Source organism: Palaemon carinicauda, unplaced genomic scaffold (genome assembly GCF_036898095.1).
Source record: "Palaemon carinicauda isolate YSFRI2023 unplaced genomic scaffold, ASM3689809v2 scaffold133, whole genome shotgun sequence".
NCBI lineage: Eukaryota > Metazoa > Arthropoda > Malacostraca > Decapoda > Palaemonidae > Palaemon > Palaemon carinicauda.
The window spans coordinates 225,001-231,882 of NW_027168849.1; the positions used below are offsets into that span (position 1 = coordinate 225,001).

At 34.4% G+C, this 6,882-nt stretch overlaps 1 long non-coding RNA gene across 1 annotated transcript in view; it reads right to left on the reverse strand.

The window, feature by feature from the left end:
• Positions 1 to 6,415, reverse strand: part of LOC137635507 (uncharacterized) — a 12,954-nt gene extending 6,539 nt beyond the window's left edge. The window contains exon 1 of the long non-coding RNA XR_011042694.1: positions 6,384 to 6,415. This is a non-coding gene — a long non-coding RNA (uncharacterized lncRNA). The remainder of the gene's footprint in view (positions 1 to 6,383) is intronic.
• Positions 6,416 to 6,882: the final 467 nt, after the last annotated feature.

The following is a 6,882-nucleotide window of genomic DNA, read 5'->3' on the forward strand; positions in this document are numbered from 1 at the left end:
GATGGAGGTGGTAATAAATTAAATAGAAAAAAATAAGGTCATTCTTCAGAACATTTCAATTTAGTGAATTTCAAAATCAAGACAATTTAAATGGACGTAAATATGAAGTTTTATTAACTTTTAATTTAACCGCAAATCATGGAGAATGTAACCAAAAATTGTAGGGGATTTAACCACGAATTCTGGGAGGATTTAACCACGAATTCTGGGAGGCTTTAACCATGAATACTGGGGGAATTTAAGCATGAATTATAGAGATATTTAACCAAGAATTCTGGAGAGATTTAACCACGAATTCTGGGAGGATTTAACCATGAATTCGGGGGGATTTAATCACAAATTCTGGGAGGAATTAACCACTAATTCTGGAGAGATTTAACCACGAATTCTGGGAGGATTTAACCATGAATTCTAGGATTTAACCACGAATTCTGGGAGGCTTTAACCATGAATACTGGGGGAATTTAAGCATGAATTATAGAGATATTTAACCAAGAATTCTGGAGAGATTTAACCACGAATTCTGGGAGGATTTAACCATGAATTCTGGGGGATTTAATCACGAATTCTGGGAGGATTTAACCACAAATTCTGGGAGGAATTAACCACGAATTCTGGAGAGATTTAACCACGAATTCTGGGAGGATTTAACCATGAATTCTAGGATTTAACCACGAATTCTGGGAGGATTTAACCACGAATTCTGGGAGGATTTAACCACGAATTCTGGGAGGATTTAACCATGAATTCTGGGGGATTGAATCACGAATTCTGGGAGGAATTAACCACGAATTCTGGGAGGAATTAACCACGAATTCTGGAGAGATTTAACCACGAATTCTGGGAGGATTTAACCATGAATTCTAGGATTTAACCACGAATTCTGGGAGGATTTAACCACGAATTCTGGGAGGATTTAACCACGAATTCTGGGAGGATTTAACCATGAATTCTGGGGGATTTAATCACGAATTCTGGGAGGAATTAACCACGAATTCTGGGAGGAATTAACCACGAATTCTGGAGAGATTTAACCACGAATTCTGGGAGGATTTAACCATGAATTCTGGGAGGATTTAACCACGAATTCTGGGAGGATTTAACCACGAATTCTGGGAGGATTTAACCACGAATTCTGGGAGGATTTAACCATGAATTCTGGGGGATTTAATCACGAATTGTGGGAGGAATTAACCACGAATTCTGGGAGGAATTAACCACGAATTCTGGAGAGATTTAACCATGAATTCTGGGAGGATTTAACCACGAATTCTGGGAGGATTTAACCACGAGTTCTGGGAGGATTTAACCACGAATTCTGGAGAGATTTAACCACGAATTCTGGAGAGATTTAACCACGAATTCTGGAGAGATTTAACCACGAATTCTGGAGAGATTTAACCACGAATTCTGGGAGGATTTAACCATGAATTCTGGGAGGAATTAACCACGAATTCTGGAGAGATTTAACCACGAATTCTGGGAGGATTTAACCATGAATTCTGGGAGGATTTAACCACAAATTCTGGGAGGATTTAACCATGAATTCTGGGAGGATTTAACCACAAATTCTGGGAGGATTTAACCACGAATTCTGGGAGGATTTAACCACGAATTCTGGGAGGATTTAACCACGAATTCTGGGAGGATTTAACCATGAATTCTGGGAGGATTTAACCACGAATTCTGGGAGGATTTAACCACGAATTCTGGGAGGATTTAACCACGAATTCTGGGAGGATTTAACCATGAATTCTGGGAGGATTTAACCACGAATTCTGGGAGGATTTAACCATGAATTCTGGGAGGAATTAACCACGAATTCTGGAGAGATTTAACCACGAATTCTGGGAGGATTTAACCATGAATTCTGGGAGGATTTAACCACGAATTCTGGGAGGATTTAACCATGAATTCTGGGAGGATTTAACCACGAATTCTGGGAGGATTTAACCACGAATTCTGGGAGGATTTAACCACGAATTCTGGGAGGATTTAACCATGAATTCTGGGAGGATTTAACCACGAATTCTGGGAGGATTTAACCACGAATTCTGGGAGGATTTAACCACGAATTCTGGGAGGATTTAACCACGAATTCTGGGAGGATTTAACCACGAATTCTGAGAGGATTTAACCACGAATTCTGGAGAGATTTAACCACGAATTCTGGGAGGATTTAACCATGAATTCTGGGAGGAATTAACCACGAATTCTGGAGAGATTTAACCACGAATTCTGGGAGGATTTAACCATGAATTCTGGGAGGATTTAACCATGAATTCTGGGAGGATTTAACCACGAATTCTGGGAGGATTTAACCATGAATTCTGGGAGGATTTAACCACGAATTCTGGGAGGATTTAACCACAAATTCTGGGAGGATTTAACCACGAATTCTGGGAGGATTTAACCACGAATTCTGGGAGGATTTAACCACGAATTCTGGGAGGATTTAACCATGAATTCTGGGAGGATTTAACCACGAATTCTGGAGAGATTTAACCACGAATTCTGGGAGGATTTAACCACGAATTCTGGAGAGATTTAACCACGAATTCTGGGAGGATTTAACCATGAATTCTGGGAGGAATTAACCACGAATTCTGGAGAGATTTAACCACGAATTCTGGGAGGATTTAACCATGAATTCTGGGAGGATTTAACCACGAATTCTGGGAGGATTTAACCATGAATTCTGGGAGGATTTAACCACGAATTCTGGGAGGATTTAACCACGAATTCTGGGAGGATTTAACCACGAATTCTGGGAGGATTTAACCATGAATTCTGGGAGGATTTAACCAAGAATTCTGGGAGGATTTAACCAAGAATACTGGGAGGATTTAACCATGAATTCTGGGAGGATTTAACCACGAATTCTGGGAGGATTTAACCACGAATTCTGGGAGGATTTAACCACGAATTCTGGGAGGATTTAACCACGAATTCTGGGAGGATTTAACCAAGAATTCTGGAGAGATTTAATCACGAATTCTGTGAGGATTTAACCACGAATTCTGGGAGGATTTAACCACGAATTCTGGGGCCATTTAACCATGAATTCGGGGGGATATAATCACAAATTAATCGGAGATTTAATCACGAATCCTATGTGGACAACCATGGATACTAGGGGGTGAGTTTAACTCAGAATCCTGCGGGGATTTAACCACAAATCACGCTAAAAAATAATATTGCCAAAACCCTTCTTTAGCATCAAGAAATCTAACAGGTTAACAATTTTTTCTTTCCGAATGAAGACAAGACGATTTAGGAGAACAAATCGAAATAGTTAAAAAAAAAAAAAAAAAAATGCCTCTGAAAACCTTTTCAAACGAACAGTTGTTTCTCCAAAGAAAATTAATGTTTTTATGAACGATATAAGATTATCTTGAAGTGGTCATAGATTTCGAGATTTTCAAATAATGCCAAATTATGCAAAGCTATTGTTTTCCTCTGTTATTTTTCCATAATTTAAAACAATTCGTCACACAGGAAACAGGTTAAAATTATTAAAAAACTACAGAATTATGAAAAAATAACTAGCCTTTTTTCCTCACTAAACGACCTAAAACTGACATCGTTAACATAGTCAAGCAAACGGAAGTTCGTGATGCCAGCCTATATTTGATTTATATTAAAAAAAATATACTAAATTAGAAAAAGTAATGACAGTGTCCATAAAATATACACATCACAAATAACACTTTTGAGTCATTCACTAAAAGAGGAAAACAACTTAAAATAATGTTTTGTAAACAAATAATAAAAATAATTTTTCCGAATGAAGACAAGACATTTTGGGAGAACAAATCGAGATTGTAAAAAACAAAAATGCATCTAAAAACATTTTTAAAGTTATTTCTCAAAATGGAATTTAATGTTTTTACGAACGATATAAAAAAAAAGACTATGAATTGGTAAAACAGCGATTTCGAGATTTTCCAGTAATTGGTATCAAAGCCACAAATAGTCTTAAATGTTCAAAACTACTTCTAAATTAATATCGAATAACTATTACACCTATAATTAATAACAAGTAATTAACTACATTTAATATTTAATCAATATATTAAAACTTAACTAATTGATTAATGACAATAATATAAGACACTTTAATAATGACTTAATTATATAACTAGATTGAGCCCGTAAAAAGGAATGCCATCCGTATTACAATTACATTAATATAACTTGATTACATCAGGAATTATTATTTTTATTACGTTAATAAGTAACTTGATTATATAAATCAAAAAATAAATAAGTAATAAATTAAATACACAAGAAATGGACATGTGTTCGCTGTATTTATAAATTAACTAAGTCCGATTAATTATTATAATTAGCATAAGCAAAGAGCATAAAAAGATTTTACAATTGAAAAGGGCAAAACAAAATGAATAACTTCAACTCTAACCAACATTATTCGTGGATGAAAAAGTCTAAATTTCGTTGGCCCACTTGGTCCAACCATCAACTCTCGCCTGTCAGTCACACCTTAATAAGTAGTTACTCTACGCTCGCCCTCCCCCCCCCCCCCACAAGCTGTAACTATTTTTTCCAGTAATATATATATATAAAACATTAATTAAATATACGTAATTCATGTGTCAATGACCTCATAAAATAGGTTACGATGTTTAAATGACCTCACAATGACATATAATCGAAGCAATCCTTTCTGAGAAACCTTAATGGGGTGAAAGGGTTTGCGTATCGCCATGAGCAGCAAAGCTGTACTAGTCAGGGGCACCTATACTAGGTTCGCTTGCTCTGAGAGAAGACAAAAATCTCCCACCATTAATGAGCACTGACCAGCATGATGATGAAAACTGGCCAAACTCCAGACATGAATGAAGACATGTCTGAGGACTTTGTCCTGCACTGGACTAGAAAAGGCTAAATTATATATATATATATATATATATATATATATATATATATATATATATATATATATATATATATATATATATATATATATTTAACCACAAATTCTTCGGGACATTTAACCACAATTTCTGGGGGAAATTTAACCCAGACTCCTTGGGTAAAACTATTTAAAACGAATATTTCAAAAACCGTTCTTTAACACCACGAAATTTAACAGGTTAACAATGCTTTTTTCGAATGAAGACAAGACGTTTTAGGAAAACAACCCAAGATTGTTGTTAAAACAACTAAAAAGGAAATTAATGTTTTTTTTTACAAACGATGTAAAATTATGAAATGGTACTACAGAGATTTCGACATTTCCATATATTTTATAGAAGCCTAAAATGTTCATAACTTCCTATGAATGATACTAATAACAATTACAGCTGATAATAACATGTAATTAATAACACCGGACCAAGTAAAGCACTCCCGAATTTGAGCAATTGAAGATGAGCACTTCAGCTAGGAACGAGCAGCCATATTATGATGGTCTGAACTTTAAAACCCACATTTTGACGTTTTATTGGCGAAGAGAAACCTGATATTAATCTTCCTAAATTATAAAATGAAAAAAAAGAAAACCACTGAAATTTCATGAATCCCGAAATCATAAACACAAAAAATAGAACAATTTGTCTTCCAATAGATACAAAACCTATGAAAGTTGTCCTGAACCAACAGTGGCTTAATTTGTTCATACAAAGAACGGCCCATGTTAGGAGTGGGTTCCTTAAGATTTTCTGAGGTATATCCTACTAAAAAGTAAAATGTTACATCCTGAGAGGAAGGAACCCATCGGAACAGCTAAAGTTATATCCTCAAATAAGAAGAACAAACTACTCGTTAATCAGGAAGTGTTGAATTCAAAAGAAAAAAAAATATATAAAAATTTGCATATTCGGCTCATCTATGAGTTTTTTCGATTTAAAAAGGCAAAACAAAATAGATAAAAGACTTCAACTCTGACCAATATCATTCGTGGAAAAATTAAGTCAAATTTCGTGGCCCACTTGCCAAAACCAATTCTCACCTGTCAGTCACACCATGACAGGTAGATACTCTACGGTCACCCCCCCCCCCCCACTAAGCTGTGACTATTATATTTCCAGTAATATATATATATATATATATATATATATATATATATATATATATATATATATATATACAGCCATTTCTAGTCCACAACCGGACAAAGGCTTCAGACATGTCTTTAATTATGTCTGGTGTCTGGCCAATTTTCATCAAATCTTTTACATTTTAATCAAACCAACGTCTTATATTAATAAATGAAATGTCTATTCTATAGATTTCATAACTGTATAACTCTACCAATTAATATATATATATATATATATATATATATATATATATATATATATATATATATATATATATATATATCCAAAATTTATTTCTAAATCTACCACTTCACTGACCTTTGATCTTCACTCCTTCAGGGCTCGTAGGGAAATGCTCTGAAAACCATTGTATATTCCCTAAGCCAATCACAGGGCTTCAACAGAACCCCTTTGTAAGCTAGTCTCTCACTGGCTTAAACATTCATTCTTTGTCTAAGATAGTTAGAAGCTGTCCTCCTATTGGCTGGAGGCTTCCAGTCAATTTTGATTCAGAGTATTTTCAAAGGAAAATCATGGTCAGTGACTTATTCAGTAATATATTTCACATAAATTGATACTAAATTTATCTAAAATCATATGCTAAATTGGAAATTGAATAAAACTAAAATTTAGATTCACAATAACAAAATTAAAGAACTCAAAGACCTTGACAAACAAGCTAAGAAGGTGGTTAGTTCTTCCAAAGACAATTTCTGTAATAACTTGAGCAATTTTGAGCCAAAAAATTTGAAGAAAATACTTTCATTAATATATTTCAACAACAAAAATACTTTGAATATTATTATTATTATTATTA